The sequence below is a fragment of the Colossoma macropomum genome, unplaced genomic scaffold (assembly GCF_904425465.1).
Source record: "Colossoma macropomum unplaced genomic scaffold, Colossoma_macropomum, whole genome shotgun sequence".
NCBI lineage: Eukaryota > Metazoa > Chordata > Actinopteri > Characiformes > Serrasalmidae > Colossoma > Colossoma macropomum.
Genome location: NW_023494787.1, coordinates 35,290,616 through 35,313,346, shown reverse-complemented (window position 1 = coordinate 35,313,346; position 22,731 = coordinate 35,290,616). Strand labels below are relative to the sequence as shown.

At 39.8% G+C, this 22,731-nt stretch overlaps 1 protein-coding gene across 1 annotated transcript in view; it reads right to left on the bottom strand.

Moving 5' to 3' along the window:
* LOC118805936 (glutamate receptor ionotropic, kainate 5) overlaps positions 1 to 6,295 on the bottom strand; it is a 149,244-nt gene extending 142,949 nt beyond the window's left edge. Inside the window, exon 1 of the mRNA XM_036567119.1 lies at positions 5,953 to 6,295. The gene's annotated coding sequence lies outside the window, so the exon portion shown is untranslated. The remainder of the gene's footprint in view (positions 1 to 5,952) is intronic.
* Between the last annotated feature and the right edge of the window lie 16,436 nt (positions 6,296 to 22,731).

The following is a 22,731-nucleotide window of genomic DNA, read 5'->3' as shown; positions in this document are numbered from 1 at the left end:
CGATACCTTGCCCTGGCTGACGTGGCTGAGTTTAGTGCAGGCTCTGGTAGAAAAAGGTTTGGAGCAGTTTAAAACCTTCGACACTTTCCTGTTCACTGACAAGAGGTGACTGTTTCAGTTTTTAGATGTTGGTAAAAAGATGCTGTTTTCTCAGCTTTCCTGCATTTCTCACTGCTGTCTGACCAGAGCCAGAAACCTGCCAAAAGAACTTAAGAATAATAGATACATAGATACAAGATACAAGAAGAAGATGTAGAATAAGAAAACGAAGACTCAGTTTCCATTTCCATTCAGTTATTAAAGCGAAACGTCTTGAGCTTTTTGTATTCTTACAGATTATTTGAATATTCAAGATAATATTCAATAGAACATTTGCAAATCAGAGCATTCAACAGTTGTAGCTCTAAAGTCAACAGGTTTTCTGTTCTTTTACTAAACAAGTCCAAGTTATTGTCCATGATAATTAACTGTGTGCTAAAGATGAAGATTAGGTGGGAAAATGCTTGAGTATTCCTTTATGCTCCAGCTCTGGGAATTCTGAGAAGCTCTGATCCTAATGCATGTTTAGCTGCAGCTGCACTTGTTTTGGGGAATCTAGGGCTAAGGAGAGCTGTGAACACGAGCTACCCTCCTTATTTTGCCTGTTTGATATTTGGACAGGATTCTCTGCTGTCTCACCCTTGCTTGGAACATCACTCCCTCCCTCTCTCTCTCTCTCTCTCCTGCTTTACCTTGCTCCCCCTCTCAAATTACACAAAGGGAGCCAATAGTGACTGCAGTGATAGATGAGTTCTCATCCCCTTCTCCTCTTTCTGTTTTTCTTTCTTTCTTCCACCCTTGTATCTCAGTTGCACAGAATGTGACCACAGCAGGACATGAACACTGCTGACCCCTAAATGCTGCAGAGAGGCGGGGGTATAGAAAAAGAGATAATAGAAAAAGAAAGAGAGAGAGTGATCAAAAAAACAGAGAAAAGCATGGAGATACAAAAAAGAGAAAATAAGAAACAGAAAGAGAGACAGAGAGAAAAAAAATGACAGACAAACAGAGAAAGAGAGAGAAAGACAGAGAGACAGACAAATAGAGAGAAGAAAAAAGGGGAAATAGAGAGAGATAAGAAAGACAAAGAGAGAGAGAGAACAAAGAAAAAGACAGAGAAAGAGTCAGAGAAAGACAGCGCGAGAGAGGGTAAGAGCACAGAAATGAGTTATAGAAATGGAGGGAGCAGCAGTGGAGAATAGGAGCGAGAGAGAGAAAGGTAATTAAAGCGGGGAGGGGAGGGCGCGTGCTGCAGTAAAAATACGTCTCGCTCCACGGAACAGCGTTGACTAAGCATTGCTCCTCCAGTTGCCTTGGAACGCCTCATCTCAGTGGAGGGCTCACAGAGCTCCATATGACCATTCACAAGAGTTCAAGAGTACTCCAATGCTGTCATAATCTCTTAAGGCTTTCTCGATAGCTAGTTGTACTGACCCTACATGTAATGATGTCAAGGAGAGTACAAGATTAAGAGGCAAGCCAGCAAGTGTCACTCCACACTGGGCTCTTAAGACACTAGCCATACAAGAGAATGCAAAGGAATACTAAAGCATTACAGCATTAACATTCAGACACAGCGCCATTGTCCAAAAGAGATACTGCAGCAAGCAGAGTATATACAAACGAATCATTTACTTATCCAAAGGAGATTTTATCTGTGCCTTCATTAAAGATGCCCTGCTGTGTAATTGTGGCCTCGGCCTCATTGAATCTAGCCTCACTAACTTCTAAGCTATTTTATTGCTTAAGCATTTTTAAAAGGTGTATCCCATCAATTCAGGCTCTAACATCACAGCATCACTTATCTCTGAGGCAAGAACAATGTTCAGAGTATAAAGAAATAAAGGCTGTCATTAATGGTACTTGAAGCATTTTCACTGAAAATGACTAAAGCGTCCGCCTCATATTAAGGGTCCTAAGGTCCAATCCCATTTCTTCTTTTTACCCCTACCCCTTGTTTTCAAATGTCACCCTAACCTCTTGGAACTGAGTTACAAGGGGTAGTGGTTGAAATCTTGCCCTACGAAATGGGACAAACCTCAAATTTAAACATGCTTCATTAACAGGCTACTAGCGCTGCTCTGTAGGCGACCCAGCCCGTCTTCAGTGATAGCAGAGAAGGGAAAAGTTTAGTTACATTTAGGGCATCATATCCTTTCAAAGAGGGGGTATAAGACAATTATTTATTATCGCCCACCGCTAATTCATTGGTGATACGAAGCTGAAGTCCGCTATTCACCAGCTTCTCGTTCGAATTTTCCCGTTCCACCTTAAATGGTGCGGCAGTTACATTCTGGCGTCAATACTGCTGGACTATTTTTTATGCCTGTTATGAAGAAAACGATCATAATACATTGAAGTGACACTAAACTAAGATAATACAATGGTTATCGTAATTTCTTTAACTGAGAAAATACTCACTTTTGTGGGTTTCTTTGGTTGCTCACGCAGCCATCTTGCCGGTTTCTGTTTTTCTCTCATAACACTCTGTTTGGAGGGTGCCTCTGAAAAACTTTCGTTTGGAGGGCCATGTAGCCCTAACACTTCGCCCTACCCCTCTATCTCAACAAAAATTGAGACACCCTAACCCTAGACATGAATGCGCAAAACAAAGGGCTAAGGGCTAAGTGGTAAGGGCAAGGGGTGAAATTGGAATGGGCCTTAGTGTCAAAATGTTCACCCCTATATTAAGAGCTGAGTCTATTTATCTTGATTGTTTCGTTAGAGTTATAAACGGGGGATTTTAACACTGTTTTCTATTTCTGGATAATTAAATTGTCCTTTGCTTTATTGTCCCAGGTGGTTGCTAAGGTGTTGCTAGGCCACTGCTGTGATATCCTAGGTGGTTGCTAAGGTGTTGCAAGGCCATTGCTATGGAATCCCAGGTGGTTGCTAAGGTGTTGTTGGGGAGTTGCTAAGGTATCCAATATGGCTGCTAATGAAGAATTACAAAATGAAGAACAGTAAGTTGGCTTTGTCAAAGCAAGTTAATCAATCTGCAATTACATATACAAGACTGAGTTCTTCATTCATTTTGTCTTGAGTAATTAAAAAAGTAATTAAAAGTACTTTGCAAAATGTAGGCTTATATAAATAACTTTCTCTTTTGACAGCAGCATTTCACATTTGCATTACGTGCTGTGTGACAGTTCCTTATGAAGGTAATATGAAAGTGGTAGACTATAAAAAGACTGAGGCAGTGAATAAGTGATTTTTTTCTCACAGGGAACTATTTTCTCCAATATCTGCACAAAAGTGTTGGCACAAGTGAGTCATAAATGCTTGCAACCAACACTAAAACAGAATACATGAAATGTAATAATGTAATAATGGCTTATAAGCCTCTTATAACTGAAGTACAAACTAAAGAATAGTGTTAGCATATACAAATATATCCTCTAAATCTGTTCTTTCTGTGATCTGTACCCATCAGCTGTAGTATCTTACATTCAGACCTAGCTGCATCGCAAGTGTTCATGCATTCACCAACGATCTCACTTTCAAACCTGTTAACAGCCCACTTCGCAGCTTAACTTAAACAAGTTCATGATTAATAGTAAGGCCGCATCTCAAAACACTCCCACTGTAAATGCCAACAAGCCATGAAGCCTTGCTTGAGCTTTTTGGTCCTGATCCAACCTGGCTTACAGTAAGAAAACAATCAAGTGGAAGTGTAGTGTAGGGTGTTTCATGAGTGTTCAACTTCTTTTCCCCTTCCTTAGACAAGCATTCTGCGAGGTAAAGGAGGGCATTTCCCCTCACAGCGATTAACTGTAAATAAGTGTGATTTTTCTCACTGTCTCACTGGAGCAGAATATCAACATGGCTTTTCAATTATCAGCCAGCCCCCAGTGAGGGCCAGATACTGATGAAGAGACTTAGAGAAAGAGAGACAGAGAGAGAGAGAGAGGGAGAAACAGAGAGAGAGAGAACAGTTTGAAACCACAAATATGGCCATCATTTCTCTTGCAACAGAACTGTCAGTGATTTATATCACATGCTGTTATTCACCCATATTAATCGATGACAATCTTTACTTTTTCAAAGAACTCCATACATAGTATATTCTGCATGGAGGACTATTAGGGCTGTGCAGTATATCATTTGTTAACCGTTAATGTGATACTAGCTTTTGTAACACAGAACGCATGGCTGCAACAAGCAAATGAGCCCTCCAAAGATATATGTCTTTTTGTAACAACACAATCTAGCTACATGAATTATTCAACTGATTGTGTAATAAATGCTTAATAAGCCTCATAACTGTGGGAACTAAAGTAAGTCAGGCATATTCAGCATATACATGAACAGAAGAATGTTATTCCAAACTGCATTACAGACCACTTTCAAGAATTTTCTTTGTTTCCATGATATATGTTGTTGGTAGTGGGCTTTGCACATACAAATATCAGTGCTATATTATGAGTAATACCACCATTATTAGAGATTTCTTTTTCCATTATATATTAGCTGTTCTTCAATGATATCAATGTATTATATCCAAAATTCTTACAAATGAATATAAAGCATTTTGAAATGAAAGTCACATACTGTACATCTGTTATTTCTGAGAGCTGCACCCATCAGCTCTAGTCTCTTACATTTAAACCTGGCTCCATCACAACTGTTCATGCCTTCACCAACAATCTCACCTTCAAACCACTCAACAGCCCACTTTTGTAGCTAAACAACATCTTGATGAATCAAGGTATCCACATAATAAAACAAAAAGGAAATTATAGTGCTCAAAATAATGCAGGTCAATCTTAAACCATATCATATTACTAAATTACCAATGCGTTTTTAATGTATTGGATGGTGTATCACAATCACAGTATGTTGAAATTAGCACTGTCATTAAAATCGCATTCGTCTGTGTAGTTAATTGCAATTAATCGCATTTGTCTTATTTGCTCAAATATTTTTTCCATTTAAAAAAGCAGCGCATTTTATAGCTACAGCTAAGAGGGATCAGATTGTTTAAGAAAAACCTGAACACGTGAAGGCAGTGCGAAAATAAAAATAAGGTGAATGCAGTTTAAATCACATGATGATATATCTATCATGTGTACAGTGAATTGTTCTTCGTGATTGTAGCCCTCTCGCTTTTATACCGCTATGTTACATCGTGTTTTGTGTGGGGAATTGTAGCTTTCCACTTTGCTATTGCCTTTGTTAGTTTGCCGTTTGCTGATGTTTCATTTTACTAACATTAAAAATATTACCGTCATTGTTGGCATCAGCAGTGTGTTTTGTTTTTAAATGATAATTCTGGCTCAATGTAACTTGGTGATAAACAAATTCACATAATGACTACAGATGGCTCAAAGTTGACTTGGAAAATGGTTTAACAACGTTAACAAAATTAGTGGCATTACTAATTTATTGAGTTGATGCCACTAGTTGCAGTACAACCATGCAGCCTCTTCAAAAGAGTGAAACATGTTACTGAACCCCTAACTATTTTTCACAGGTTGGCCTCATAAACCAAATCTATACCCATCATTTTACATTCACTGGAGGGCCAGTCCACAACCACAACACACAGAAGCACAAAGCATCAAGGAGACTTGCAATACACACATAAACACACCCGGACACACACTAGAGCTGCAATATGTCAAGACGTTGAGCACTTAAATATATCAATCAGCTTCTCCAGCATTCATAATCTCATACAGATTCATAGACAAGCCCCAGCTATTATAAAGGCTTTAACCAGATTAAATGAATACGCACATGTACACGTGTGTGCGCGTACACATACACGACATCACAGCAGACACGCATTAACATCACTACACTGAGGACTGGACACCATATGGAGAGCGAATCACACACACCCACACACGTATACACACACACACACACACACACACACACACAAAGGCAGAGACAGACGCTTCTACTCACAGAATGAAGCAGACGACACCAGCAGCTAATAGCAAAGGACTGGCGTGGATGCAAGCCGGCTGCGTCCCTTCGGGAATGCTGGCAGATTCCGAGGACGTAGGGGATAAGAGACAAATATCCGAGGATGCCTCCAAATAGAAAAAGGGGGAAGGGTGAAGGAGGCAGGGGGAAATACGCAGGACCTGATCTCACGCCTTCACGAAATCAGAATGTTGGCTTTTGAAGGATTCTCCTCTTTTTCCCCACTCTTCCTCCTTTCTTTCCTACGGAAGGGTAGCACCTTACCCGAACGGAGTCAGATTCCTTGCTTTGACCTCTGATACAACAACAATCCCTCTGGGTTAGAGAGAAGACAAGAAAGAAAAAAAAATCTCTCAAAGAAGCAAAAAATATCCAGCGAAGATAAAATAACTCAATTCCTCCCTTGCACCCCCCGTCTCTCCCTCTCCTTTAGGAACAGAGGGTTGGAGGGAGCGGCAAAGGAGAGGACAGAGGGCAGCCGGCTCGACTATGAAAAAAGCAGGCAGGAAAGAACATTCTGTTTCAGCTGAAAGGAGAAAAGAAAAAAGCCTCTTCTATTTCCTCTCTCTTTTCGTCTCTGTCGCTCTCTCTCGCTGCAATGTGTGATGCTCTCGTTTGCAGTCCATCGGGGCAATCGTGGGGAGCAGGGGGAGGCGGTAGGCGACAAAATATAACAGGAGAGGAAAAATAATTCAAAAGTAGGGGAGTGATAGAACTGTGGCACCTGTTCTCCCTTTTCTCTCTTCTTCCTCTCTCTTGCTTCACCTGAAAGACTTAAGGCACCTACCAAAGTGTCCAGCACTGTTGCTCAAAAGTGCACTGTCTATTCCCTCGCTATCTCAGCCTCTCATTGTAGTGAGGCAGGAAGGTGCCAATCTAAAGGATGAGATGCTAATAAAGCCAAAGGACCTTGCTTCTGTTAAGTTCACTCCACTCTCCTTCTCTTTCTGGTAGTGCTTTCTTACAAAGGATTCGTCATGTCAGTCGTAACTCAAAAGACAAGAAATTGTCTGAATCAGTATGGCCCTCTATATTCCTTCTTGTTTTTTACTTCTGCTCCTTAATGTATGCTTTCCTTGAGGACCTGAAAGCAAAGCAGTTCACACTTTCACAAGTCCTTCAGATCTGATCTTTAACACATTGGAACGTGAAATGTGAATTGTATAATCTCACAGCATATTGGTCGAGAAAAGTCCTCCAACCTCTGGAATTTCATTTTCAACTGCCTTCCAGTTAGGAAGTTCAATTATCTTGCATCGAATGATACAGCCCAGATTCCTCAGAGCAGGTTATGAAATCAAAGGGGTTTTTTGTATGATTGGACAGTGTTTCTCCTCTCGCTCTCCAGGGGCGCCCAATCAAACTCAAAACCACTGATGGTTATTCAGAGTCGAAAGACAATTATTTAGTTCATCTTCAAGGGCTATCATTCCAGGATCTTTTTGCCATCTTTGAACCTTTAACACCGAAATGAATACAGAATTGTCTCCTGTGTCACTGCATTCCAGCAACTGAGCTTTGTTGCAAGCGATGCTGCTGGCAGTAAACTAGTTGCACTCTGGGAACGTCTAGGAAGGTGTGAAGAATGCTGGGAGAACTAGCAGCTAGCAGCCAGAGGAGCTGCGACGATCCAGTGCCAAAGGAATAAGTCTATATAAAGAGAAAGAGAGAGAAAAAGTGTTAAAGAAGTGAAATATGTATGAGTAACAAGTACTAGAAACAATGAGAATATTAAGGTGAAAGACTGCAGCAATTGGACTATCAATGCTCCGCCCCCAGATCCATTATTGTGTGGAAACAGACAAACTTTACACATAATCAAACATAATCCCATTCATTTCAATGATGAAGCACAGTTTTAGTCAAAATATGTTTGTTTTTTTTGCATTGGACCACTGCTTTTGGATTAATGTTGCAACATGGCATTCACTTTCCAGTTTTAAAAAACAATGTTGTTAGCTGCAGTAGCTCATCAAAAGTAGGCAGCTTTTGACAATGACAATGAGATTATATCAAGGAGAAAGACTCCAGCAGTAGACTTATCCATGCTTTCTGTTGTAGCAACAGTTGTCTTGTTGAACTTTACAGAACATTGAAAAAACTCTTTAAACCTTATGAGGAAGCAAAGTTTTAGTCAAAATATGTCCATTATTTTCACTGGACCACTATTTCTGATTTAGAGTCACTCATGTATCAGTTTTAAAAAGCTTGCTGTAAGTTGTAGTAGCTCATCAAAGGTAAGTAGCTTTCTAAAAACAACAATGAATTTACCACCATTGATTACATAACAGAAAAACTACACCTGATGTATCATCCTAACAGTGTGATGTTCCACTCAAAAAATGTGAAATTATTAAAACACACTAAATTTAGGTAGGTTTGGAACAAAACCAAAAGTCATGGTTTCAGTTTGAGTTTTTGCTAATGTTCCGTAAAGCTTGTCTGATCTAGTAACAGTTGCTAAAAAATACCGCATTTGTGAGAGGAGCATGGGTAGGTCTATTAAACATGATACAAACATAATGGAAGGGCACGAGACATAAAGTGAAAAAAGAAAGACATTTTCTGAAATGATAGTGACACCCCCCCTTCATCTCCTCCTCCCTCACATACTATTTTTACACATCCCCAAAGCCTTCTACAGAATACTTCTGCCATCACTCACTGTCTACTGAATGTGGCTCTGCACTCTTGTATGCTTTCTTTCTCGCTGTCAGTCTTCCTGTGACACTGCATGCCATGTTGTCAAGTTGACACATGATACCTGGGCATGAAATATTTTTGGGAATTTAAAATTCCAATGGTTCAGGCTCCCGAGTGGCGCAACCGTCTAAGCGTTGGCCCTATCATCAGGAGATCGCGAGTTCGATCCCTGGTGATGCTACAGCCATCCGTAGCCGGGAGTCCGAGAGAGCACAATTGGCCTCGCTCTCTCTAGGTGGGTAGGATGGCCCCTCCTTCTCCCCCCCTCACTTAACGCGATGCTAGTCGGCGCAGGCGTCTATTAGCTGACGTAACAGATCTGGCGGTTGGCGCTTTCCTCCGAGCGCGTTCAACTGTCTAATGACGTTGCGTGGGCGGCAGCTCGAAAAGATGCGGTGGCTGGCTTCACAGGTCTCGGAGGAAGCCTGTGTTAGCCTTCGCCCTCCTAACGTTGATGGTATCGTGTGACTGGGGGAGTCCTAACTAGCTGGTGGAATTGGAGACGACTAAATTTGAGGAGAAAATCTAAAAAAAAAAAAATTCCAATGGTTGAAAGAATCTAGGTACAGACTCAGCCTCAGATGCACCGTACGTGGAGGTATGGACCACTCGCTGTCTACTGCATTTTAAGCTGGCAACAATTACTGCGATTTTAGCACTTGCATTCTGATTGACTGTCTACGTGTCCGTCTGATGAAAAACACAGTGCTCCAAATAGCTAATTATTCACCGTGCCATGACACAATACTGGAAAAAGATATAATTGCTGGATTTTTTAAAAATGTTTAATTTCATATCATCACATCTTAATCAACAGTTTTCTTTGAAGCATTTGCTAGCTAGTAAGCAAGATGTTCTTCTATACTTTGTTTACCTTGGTTGTGGCTTTATTGTAGATCTGTTTTGAAAAACACTTCTACGCAGAAAAAACAATTGTCTATTACTATTTTACCATTCATATGGCCTTTTCTTATCAAAGTAGGTCGTTCTTCATTATTTTAACCATTTTTTTGCAGCACAACAGTATAAAAAGCAATTTCCGCCTCTTTTGATGATCTGTCTGACTATGCTTCTTTTTCTTCAATAACGTTGATGGTTTATGTTTGTGTGATGGCAATGAATATGATTCAAAAAACAAAAGAAACTTAATTTTTTTGTCTTTGTAGATGAGCATTTATAAAAGTGTTTTTATAGTGTTTAAATGCTATTTATTGCTTATTATTGTGTTAGTTGTGCATGATTTTTTGATATAGGGAAAGCTGCAGTTGTGCTGTTCATTTTATCTCAACACAACTTCCCACCTTGGAGAGAAGTGAACTGTTTTCACAGCAGGGGGTTCAGCTCTCTTCCCTATGACTTCTTCTTGCTCCCAAGCAGCTCAACACATTTCACACACCGAGAACCAACAATGTCCTAGTTAATCTGATAACAGAGTTATGGGTAAAATGTTTTATTATATTAATGAAATATTACCAAGTTGGTTTCCATTCCACTGGTGGAATGGCCACTAGGTAGTCTGCAGAAGGAGGTTAACTGACAAAATACACCAGATTCTCTGATGACAGGCTTGCGAGAATAGATGCAGACTGACCTCTGCCCTGACGTTGTTGTTCTTTGCTTGTTTGTTGCTCATTAGTAGCTGGCCATAACTGACACTGATGTAACTACTGTTTTCTCAGCCTACACTAAGTAAAGGGAAAATACTGCTGGTTAACATCTCTTTAACCTAATAATTCACACTTGACATTTACTCCAAGATCTAAAAATAAGCAAAGCCTACATCATTACTAACACCATTTCAAATGACTCAAGAAGACAAACCTGCATTGGTGATGTGTTGCACAGCTGAGTGGTATTACAAATGCATGTGTGCAGAAAGTTCGGTGACGAGTGTTGCTGCAACATTGACTCTTGCATGCTGGAATGTTATGTAAGCCTATTAGCCTCAGCTGGTGCATAGAGGCCCGTTGGCGAGATCTGTGAAAAAGAGAAGGGCAGTCAAGTGGCTGCCATGTTTCTAAATGTATCAATCCACCAGCCAACACTGTGCTCCAAGCACACACACACAGTGCTAATGCTCTTGACATTACGGTGAGAGATGTGAGAGTTTTGTTAATAGTTATTAAAGCAAGTTTTGGAAGGCGCTTTTTAAAAGCATCCACTCATTAGGCTTTTCACTTGCCACACAGTTAGCTACAGCAGGGCAAATAAAAGTTAATAAGCATTGCAAAATGCGGCCATTGCTGAGTGATCTACACAGCAATTTTGCAATTCAAAGCAAAAAAGACCTTGGAAGTAAATGACCAGCAAAAGATCTGTTTTGCTTTAAAATAATAACAACAGATGTCACATGCATCAGGTCTGTGCACCATGTACACTGTTTTTATACAAAAAAATACATAAATAAATGTGCCTTAAAAATTCATGAAAACTAGTTATTGGAAGACAATGGTGGTAATGTGATGGTATAACAAGCCTGTTGATTTCACTGGATTGTCTATTGTGTTGACAGAAGGTAAGGTAATGTGCTGTGTTAAGTGTGCGTGGGTGTGCTGTTTTTGTAAAGCATGTTCCAAATGTGGTGCTCTTAATGCTAGAGTGAGCACTCAGCTGTTAAACGCGTGTGTGTTGGTGTGTAACATTAGGTGTGAATGCAGGTTACTTTAACTGTGCTTAAGTGTACAAGTGAGGATGTGTGTGTTTTATAGAACTAGTGGGTCAGATTTTAGCACATTTGCTCCATACTTTGAACAGATTTATATCCATATTTTCATAATTTCTTTACTGCATATTTTTCAGTATACTAAGCTTAAGGTTTGAAATAAGTAACCTAAGTTGCCTAGTATTGGGGTGGACTACTTTGCCACAGGTAAGAGTTGTTTCATGTGATGGTGCACTGCAGAGAATCTTACTGATTTGCATGTTTAGATGTGAAGCACCACACGGACCTATTTGCCTGAGCTTACATTCAAACATTTTGTAAATGTTAAGCAAATTTCAGAAAAGTCAGCTTTTGCACAAATTCCTGAAGATGGCGTCACTGAGCGTGGCATGTATTATGGATGTATTTGAACCTTTATTAGTTCTCAGTAGAGCAGTTTAAAAGTTCTGTCAACTGTACACAGCTGCAGGACTAACATATCAGACGACAAGCAAAGCTGACAGCGGCCCATTTAATGAGGGCTGAAGTTACTGTCCCACTGGACCCCTACGAATGTCACCTCAACAGTTCTGCTAGAACACAATGCCAAACATGTGACCTTCATTCCTGCTACATCATATTTAGGCAATATATAGTCTTTTTGTCACTTTCATTCCAGGTCTTTTATGTGCATTTTCAAAAGTCACAAAAAAAGAGGTGGATGGAAAACCCACAGCAAATTACACTCACTCTTTCACATTTAGCAGGATAAGACTCTCCACAAGGGGCTGCTATTAGCACTCAAGTGGCTTTTTGTGTGTGGCTTTGCCTTTTCACTGGTAATAGAAACCAGGAGTAGCGATGTCTACACTGCATATTTATCCACTTTATTTACTATCCAAAACCGCCAGTGAACCCACACGTGTCTTCTAGAGTGTTACTACGTTGATAAATCCATGGGAGTAGAAAGATTTTCTTTGGGTACTACTTTGCTACATAATGCCCTACATGTACTTCTCCACTATGAATATGAACATTATAGTCCAAAACTTATCTCAAACTTTTGTAAAACAACAAACTGGTTCCTTTCACCACCATTGTGAACACTTAGGACACTACTTTCTCTAGAATGGCATATTTTACATAAAACCACTTTGAATGACTTTACATCTTAACAATTTAATTATGACAAAATTTAAAGGATTAATACAGCCCTATAGAGTTAAAGGAATCAAATTTAACCCTATACTAAATCAGACGTAAAAATGACAGAATGGGTGGTTTTAATGGGTCTAATGGCCAATTAGGCCATTCAAGCTACAATAATCAATGCTTCCTTAAGTAACCTCTTTCTCTAGCTCTGTTTTTCTATTAAACAACTGATGTCATGAGAAGCCAAGGACTCTCAGTATTAAGAATTATTTCTTAGCTTACAGTAAACAGACAACCTTTTATCAAAAGGTTAAAGCTCTAATTCTGTTTGCTTCAATGCAGTGAAAGGAAGTCGTTCTGTTCACAGTGCACAGGTGAAGAAAGTGAGTACAGATTCACTTTTCCCCTCACTGCCCACATTCAACATTAAAAATGACAAAGATATGGCTTTTTTATCCTCCCTCCCTTTTTCTTCCTTTTTCCATCAGAGATCACTGATTTATAAACAACATTTCTCCTCGATAAATCAGGCAGTCAGCATTATCTACATTACAAAAGGGAGGCTTAGACAACAGCTGAGAGAGTTTTTCTTCTGATGTCATACAACGTGGTCAGCGTAATCTGCAGCGAGCAATCAGATATTTTTAGACAGCTGATTTTAGATCTTATTTGTGTTGTTATCAGAGGCTGAAAGACGTGATTTTCAGATTATTTTATAGCATACAAGCAATTAAGAGTATCTCACAGGCATGTGTGCATCACAGCAGGAGTAGATTATATGCTTGTCTTTGCAAACCCCCCCTCACCATTTTCCTTCGCATGCAGTCTAGTTGTAAAGTTAATAACCTTTACCCAATCTCTCCTTCTCTCTTTCGCATGCACAAAGACAGTAGTAGCTGGAGCAGCAGCCTAGCTATAAGCAGCAATGTCAACAGCAATCAATAGCAGCCTACCAGTGCTCTGGCTTTGTTAGAAAGTATAACCAGGCTTTAGACATAGGCATACATTGCGCAGTAAAAATATTAGCATGTTGTGTTTGTGGACCTGTGAGAATGGATTGTCGGGGAGATGCGAGGGAAATGGGGCTGAAATGTTTGACTCGGGTGCCTTGGTTTAGGTAGAACAGTCCTATGACACACATGGTGGTTTATGACTGTTGAGGGTGGGTGGATGGGGCGAACAGGAGTAGGGACATGAGTGATGAGGGTATAGAAAGGGAGAGAAAGAAAAAGAGGGAGTAGGGTGCAAGGAGGGGAGGAGGAGGGGGGAGTGGATAAAATGGCTGATGGACAACAGAAATGGGGGATTTGGAGAAAGCCGGCAGTGCAGAAAAAGAAACAGAGCAGGCTAACTCAGGGAACAAGCGTGCCATGCTGACAATGAAGGGACAGAGAGCAGGGGGAAAAAAGGATAAGAGAGATGAGAGAAAAGGTGTGAGAGAGAGAGAGATACACTCACCCATGTCTGTCCCCTCACTACCACAGCCAAGACTGAGCCGTGTCGCGCTGAGCCTGCTGCGCTGGCCGAGAGACAGAGCGAGAAAGGGGAGAGAGGAGAGAGAGAGAGAGAGACAGAGAGACAGAGAGACAGAGAGAGCGAGCTCCGACGGCTGTTATGAGCGTACGCTAGTGCAGCACAGAGATGACAGCAAGAGAGACTAGACCAAATAGAAGAACAGAGCAGAAAGAGAAAGACAGAAGAAAAGCAACAATGGATGCATTAGCACTCTTGGGTGTGAGCAGAAAAGCCAAATAATGCTCTGATAATTATTTCCGGCATGAAAAATGAGACTCATCACACAGAAACACGAGCAATGACAGCACTGCGAGTAGGCTCCACAGGCGGTTGATACCTCAGAGGCTGCTGACTACCTCTCCTCCTCCTCCCCTCTGTTTCCTCTCTGTTTCTTCTGCAGCTATCTATTCACAGCCATTCCTTCCCGGCGAGAACGGCTATACAATTTCTGTTCCTCTGTATCCTCTTTCTGTGGTTCTTCCTGCTTTATCTGGATGCTCTCTGACTGCGGAGGATGCAGGAACATGTGAACTGCATTTATTCTTTCTTTCTTCTCGTGTCCCTCTCCTGATTGTATCACCATGTGTCCAGTTCAATCAATGGCACACCACCTCCTTTTTTGTCTTTCCCTTCAGCTTCTGCTCAGTATCTCTCCTTATAGAAGTCTCTAATGACAAAAGTAGCCCTCTCTGTCTCTTTCTGTTTTTTACTTAACTCTGGTTGAACTGGTTTCAAACAAAAAAAAAATGCACTTCAACCTGCAAAACTGCCGAAGGCTATATTCACATTACCAGGCACATTACAAGTGGCACAAATCCGATCTTTTGCCTTTACACAGATCTGATTTTTTCAGAGCTTTGTGGACACGCAAATTTGATCTTTTCAAATCAGATCTGAGCCACCTTCACATGGTCATAGATCGGATACATATTAACAAAGATACGTTAATGAGGTAGCAGGGCCAACCTAAAGTGCCGGTAAATGCTGCAAAAGCAAAACATCTCACCCATTTTCACCGTCGTCTGACTCTAACAATGAACAGCTGAGAGCTTTTCAGAGCAAATCATGTTCATGACAAAGGCTTGTTTTGCTGGTTAGTTTGACATTTATGACGCACGTAGTTAATTCATGTGACATTACTGATTAGGATGTGTGGATGCGGGTCATTTCAGGACACAGGTTCTTTTACATGAATGATAGATTTGAGCCATCACAAACAAAAAATGAACAAAAAATCTGAATGGAGCAATGAGGGTTTAATGTGCACGTAGCCCAAGTGATACTGATTTAGCTATTGTATCCCTCACAAATTCTTTTTTTTAAATAAAGATGTTTTACTTGTTAAAAGTTAAATATACAATTCTGAGGTCACAGTACTTTCATTTGAGAGAAATTTGCAATTCATTTGCAGTCATTGTTTTAGGGTGCAGGGTGCAAAGATCGTTAGTCTCCTTCTGTCAGTTAATTTGGCTCAGGCCTGACATCAAGGTAACAGTCCTCCTGTCTTACAAGAGCTGCCCATTTGTCAAACACAAAAGAGCTGTCCCTGACTAGACTAGATTTTTTCTTCCAGCCCAGTATCTCTAAAGTTACCACTACTACTACTACTACTAAATAATAATAATAATAATAACAACAATAATAATAACAACAACAACAATAATAATAATAATAATTATGCACACAACATATGTTAAATCTACCATAGGCTTTTTCTTAGGACCTTTTTCAAGAACAAATTTATGATAAAACTTGGGAAGATACTGGTGAATGAGGTCCAGCGTTCGGTTTCCCATCATGGTATATTCTGGTCATTTCATGATCTTTTTGACTTGAATAAGTTAAAGTTAAAATAATAATAACATAGCACTGTTTAATGCAAAACACTTCAGTACACCAAATTACCACCATGGGTCTTATATAGCACAAATCCAACGGCGCCCCACTTACCACACTGGGCTGAATCTCAAAAAACTCCCTGCTCCCTATATAGTGCACTACGTAGGAATTTAACTACTGGCTCCTGCACCTGCTTAATATGGTTAAAAAATAGTCATTTGGAATTCAGCCACATAAAACAGGTTCTGACTTCATCAGTACACTCATGGTCGAAGAAAAATCTTCAGAGTCAAAGATTATTCCATCAGCAGCACAAAGATTTTTCGTGGCACAGTAATACAGTATTCAGTTGTTGTGACCCAGCAAACATGGTTAAGTTGTAACAACCTATTGTTTTGGTGCCAATAACACTGTCACAACATTGAAAGGTAATTCAGAAAGTTGCGACAACGTTATCTGACAATATTGTGACAACATAGTGGCAACATTGTTAGTATTCCTAGAATCCTCATAAGTTCCATTATGTTGTTCATGGAACTCCATGGAAGTTTGCTAAGGTGCCAATTCATAGTATTCAACTGCATCAGTAAGAAGACCATGTTGCCATGTTGGCAGACAAGCTGTAACTCTGACTGTGCTCTGATAGAGCTCATCACATCACTGTTACTGCTGCTACAACCCTGGAGATGGATAAAAACCAAGTAAAATTGACCAGAAATCACCGCAAAAATTGTTAAATGCTAGATTAGAGGACTTTATCCATATAGCCGCACATCTCTACAGTTCAGAACATTCCAATTTGTGTGATTTTACAAAAACTAATAAAACCGGCGACCAAAGCTGCCAAAGCTCTTAAAGAGTAAACTCATACACATATATAAAGCTTAAGTTCCCTTTTTATCTGTTCCACCTTAGATGGTGCTGCAGTTACACTGAGGTGCCTTAAACGTTGAACAATTTACGAAAGTTGGACAGTACAAAGCCAACATCAGCTTACCTCAATAAATGCATTAATTGACCTAAATAAATGATCCTTAATCAACAAATACCTCAAACCTGTGCTTGGAGATTTTTAATGAGCAGCTAACGAGCAGTACAGCAAAGCAGCTGTTGAATGCATCTCACTGGCTAAAATACTGCCACATCCCAAACCACACACTTCTGTACTTTACCTACTACACTAATGAGTGCACTTCTAATGGTATATGCGCTATTTTCACACACTATTTAGTGTGCTAGTATGCGGTTTGGGACAGGGCACTAGTAACACAACGATATCATCTTTCATTTGTTATCACTACAGAAACAAACCTGTAAGTAAAATCAAGGCAATACACTCAAATGTATCAGTTAATACACTTTAACAATGAGATTTTTAAAAAGCGATCTAAAAAAACTTGTAATTGCTGGATCAGTTATGGCTTTGTTATTATTACATACCGCCACAGCACTGCTGAAAGAACTTGCCTACCAAAATGGTGGCAGTGCGATTGTGACGTCATCAGAATACTGTTATAGTTATAATATTCTATGGCAATGTTACTTAATAATGAGGCTGTGACAACATTGTGACAACCTTGTCCAGACAATGTAAGCAGCGCCACCTTTTGACAACATTATAGCAGCGTTGTAAGAAAGCAGACAACGTTGTGACAATGTTGTGTGTTTGCTGGGGAGGCAGTCATAGGTGTGTGTATATCAACTTGCAGATCTTGACGGTTAGATCACTGACATATCATTTTAGGGGGGTCTATTGCATTTTTCTGTGCGTGAATATTAAAAGTGACTCACATATTTACGGATGGTGGGTGTGTATTTCTCCCGGAGCTCGCACTAAACTCCTCTTTTAACATCAGGTGCAGACTCTGAGGGTGTGTCTCAAAACCTAGTGAGCTCTCTACATAGACAGCATTTTACGTCACAATATGCGCGACAAGAAGGCTGTCCTAATTATCTCAAATATGCTGCCTACTGAGGTACCTCATTTTGGCCCAATATCGAGAGATCATCGGATGTTTCCTCAGCCGCTGAGGCAATCCCGAGATGCAGCGCGGCGCAACTTTTGTTTGAAGATGGCGGGCAGAAGTGCTTCACCAAGCAGCGACGTCATCTTCAAATGTAAGTTATTCTGATTTTCTGTTTATTTATCTTTTTCTAGTCACAAAGGTGCACAAATAGCCTATACTTTTCGCGTTTGACCACAACTATTGTCTATTTTGCTGTTTCATTCAGAGCAAATACAATTAAAATCGCTATATAAACTGCCAGAGCAGGATCCATGTTGGCTAACTGTGTTGGCTAACTGTGATTCTGTGGCTGAGGTAAGTAAACGCCGGTCTCGTGCAGTGGGCGGGGACAAGCGGCGACGTCTTTGCTGTCTAACTAGAGCGTCTCATTTATCTATCTTATAAGGACAGACGACGGTTGGAACGCTGCCTACTTAGACAGCTGCCTAGGTGGACAGCGGCTACTTAGAGAGCTCACTACGTTTTGAGACACACCCTGAATGTCCTGCTGCTCCGGACAACCAGCACCATCACAGTCATTAAATAAAAATAAATGCTACTGAGAGCAGTCTGTGTAACAACGATTAATCTATGTCTAAAAAGTATGACAACACAAATTTGGTGAAAATCGGTTATAAGGAAGTTATAGTCTTTGATCATGAATAGTCATCAATACACACGGATTTGATTTTGACCACTCCAACATGGCGGAAGCGCAGAACTATCGCCTCAGGTAAAACAATAGACAACGTAAGTTATATTCATAAGATATACATAAGAATGGGAAACACTGCTTTGATGTTAAGAGGGTAGATCACGTAATACTCGTTTTATTCCTACAGTTAAGGTGGACTGCCAGCGTGGATTACCTCAGCGTATACGGATGGCTCCCGAATGTGCAGCAGCTGCTTTCCTTGCATTGACACTGTTGTGGGAATTTATTGTGTATAGAGAACAGGCTGCTTTAAAGAGTCGTTTCTGCCGTAATCTACTTGACTTGGCACACCAGATAAATACATATAATCGTGACTAGTGGTTTGTGAATCATTTCAGTTCACTCACTGTCCTCACCTTAAAGAACGTGTTTCATTTCTAACACACAAAGAATAAAAACTATTTATAATTTTGTACAAAATGCACTCAGATAAAATGGATTACACACAATCAGCTAAGCTAGTAAGGCTAATATGCATTTTATTTTATGCATTCTCATCTGAATTATGTGCTCCTAGTCTGAAATGTAGCTGTCAACTCTGATGTGACTGTAATAAGCATAGCAACACAAGACAACACACCAGGCCAAAATAAGCATTTGCAGTATTTATTTAGAAAAACATTATTTCTGAACTTCTACATGGTTCAGTAAGTTACTGGATTTCACTTTGTAGCATAGACCACTGTAGTTGTGTCATTATTTTGTAGTCAGCCATGCTCTTATGCCCATTTAGGGAACTCTGGGTCTAAAAGGAATTTCTGTATGAGAAGAATAAAATGAGTTTTTGAAAACTGCCTCTTTCACATCCTGTGATAATCAAAAATGTTCCAAAGCTGATATGTTTTGTTTTATGAACAATATTGAATGTATATGAATATTGCTACATGTAAGCTAATGCTACTGTGCACTGAATTGATGTCATTAGATTGGCAGCCTTCTTTAAAGCAAAATGCGAACCAGCACGCTTTACCATTGTGGCAGTGTATTACCATGTACAGACTGAGGGCAGATGAAAAGAAGCAGGTTTCCCTGCAGTTCTCTTTTCTTCATCTGATACTCACTGAAACACGACAGATTGTTCCATTCTGTTCATAGCTTGATTTGAAAAGCTCTACAAACTTACCAGCACTTAATAAGTGCAGGCTAATTCAGTACAGACTCAGTTTAATATTACTACTTACTACCCAGATACGCTTATTTAGGCCATCAGAATATCCAAATTATTATTTTAATGCTGGTAACATTTTCCCAGGACATTTTTTCGCTCCACATTAAATGGTGCAGCAGTTACAGTCTGGCACCTGAGGCATTATAATAATTACTGCTGCACCATTTAAGGTGGAACAGGAAAATTCGAACAAGCAGCTGGTGGAAAAGTAGCTGACTTCAGCTTAATGGAGAGTAAAAAGCATGATATGAGCAGGTTACACTGATTCTGCTTGACAGTTGAGCAACATTAACTTATTTTTGCTGTTTCACAGAACTAACACATAAGTATTGTTCCATTCCATTTGCTAATGTTTGTGATAGCTAATCAAAACTGCTGCACCATTTAAGGTGGAACTAGAAATCTCAAACAAGAAGCTGGTGAAAAAGAAGGTAAATTCAGCCTCTTCATTTTAACTTGTAGTTTTTTGATAAGGAATTTCAGGCTATCAAAATATCTTACCTAGAGATGTTCTGTAAAGGCAAACCTATAAAAATGCGCTAGGGTAAGACATTTTGATAAGATAGCACAACTCGCCAGAACACCGCCATAGCCCACCTTACTTTCGTGTAGCTTAGTAACATCAAATTGATGTGCAGTAGCTTTAGCTTGCATGTAGCAATATTATTATTAAGGCTCTTTAATGACCTCGTAATTAAGGGGATCCAGTGATATTAAGAAGAAAAATTGACACAAGACAAAAGGTATAAGGTTCTAAACATTTTTATTTAACACAGGGTGCTGTAGAGGCGATTTTTCAACAACCCCATTCATTTTGGCCACATAGAAATCGTGCTTTGACCCAGAGTTCCTAATATGTTATGCCCATATTAGGAACTCTGGGAGTGGGGGGTCTCAGGAGAAACTCAGAGACATCAAAATCGGTCCATAACTCAGTAGTAGTATTACAGTAATATTAAGCTGAGTCTGTACTATGTTAGCCTGAGTGCAGGTACATGTGTAGAGCTTTTGCATGGTTTTTAAGGAGGCTGCCATGTGAAGAGGCTCTCGGGAAGCGCTCCACCTGTGGAAGGAAGTTGTTAAATAAGGCATAAGTTGTTGTTGTCAGCTGATTATGTAGTAGTGTAAGTGTTAGGGCCAACCATGATGTATGGTTAAAAGTGACATGCCTGCCATACTAGCCACTTGGTAGCACTGAGCGGCGGTTCTCCTATGCTGCCTGTTTAATAAAAGAGGATTTGCCTTTAAAGCACGATGTTTCCCAATGTATTCACAATGTATTTTTTGCTGACTCCACTAAATATATATATATATATATATATATATATATATATATATATATATATATATATATATATATATATATATATATATATAGTCACACATTGGTGATGCAAAGGAGTTTTTGTATTTGTATATGGCTCATAACCGTACATAACTCACAGGCTTACCCATTGAGGGTTAGTAGGCTGAAGAGAGTCCATTAGGGTGATCTATCAAATAAGCATCAGTGAAATAGAGGAACACCACACCAGTAGGATCTCACTAATGCGCATATATTTGTTATAAGTTATGCATAAATGTGGTAATGAGATGAAGACTAAATATACCCTAATAATAGTAATAATATGTTTTTGTTTAGCAAGATCAAGGTTGCTGAGCATGGCAAATAGTTTGCTGACTACTGAAACTGCAACATACAACTTTCATAATTAGCACCCCAGAAACCTAATGTGAGAAAGTGAAAGTAAACCCGCTATTAAGACAACCCAAAATAATGGTAGGTCAAGGTTCAAATTGCATATTACGGCTTCTGATAAACTCTGTTTCATTTAGTCCTTGTTGGTGCAACTCCCTCCAAAAGATAAAATGGTTTGTAAATAAGATATGTGAGTGTGAGGAACCTTTTAAAAGGTTTAAAGGTGCCTTTTTGGCATGTTTACTTTTAAGAGTGTAGCTTTATTGGGGACAATTCAACACCCAGTCACAGGCAGGTGGCATTACCATGGCAGGCAGCAGTACACTGGCAGGCAGGAACAATCCAGGCAAATCCATACACGCAAAACCAGGAGACAGAACAAGAGTTCAAACTCACACAAACCAGGCAAAATGGCTCAGAAATGCTTAGGAATACGACAAGATTTTGCAAAGAGAGAAGCCTAACAAAGGGATATAAATATATTGCTGCAGGAATGGGTGGAACCTGGGTGGTGCTGAAGCTGGGCAGGTCCAAGTAAAGTCTTTCGGATTTTACTTGACTGCATGAAAAGCCAGGTGTAAACACCCCAGGACACATTCTGAGTGGATTACGAATAGATCACCCATACCACATTCGGAGGTGGTCAGCAGAGATGGATCTTGACCTCATTCAACCCAAGTGTAAATGGAATGCGTTTTTAATATCTGTATATGTTTACAAGTGCAGAAGAATGCATCTGCCAAGCGCTGACTAGCAGGGGAGAGAATAAACAAGGAAAAAAAAGATGGAGGGTAAGTGAGGCTAGAGTTCTCCCCAAACCAAAAACATTATGAATTTTGGGCCAATGAAAGCATCCAAACTGAGTTTGTCAAGTCATATCATAATGAGAAAAAAAGTAAAGAATGTATGTGTTGACATGCTTTTTATGCTGGAAAAGTACAATTAGATCTCATCTGGCCAACCTGAGGAGGCTCTTCCTGTTATTCCAAGGTGTAAACAGACTTACACTGAATCAAAATTGTACAGTGATGATTGGAAGCAAACATCTGAGGCATTTCATGCCTCTAAAGGTAACCCAAAAAATGGTACTTTGCCCAATTCCTTAGACAATTTATTATGATAAGGCATAAAGCATTTTTAAAATATATGCATGGCAGAGAGGTACCTTTAGAGTGTTATAAAGCAAAATAATACCTATATCATGTATACCACTATACTATTTTACCATTATCAACATTACATATAAAAACTCAGAAGACCCATGTAGGTTCACAGGTAATTTTAGATAGTAAATATAGGGCTATATTCCTGTTGTACACA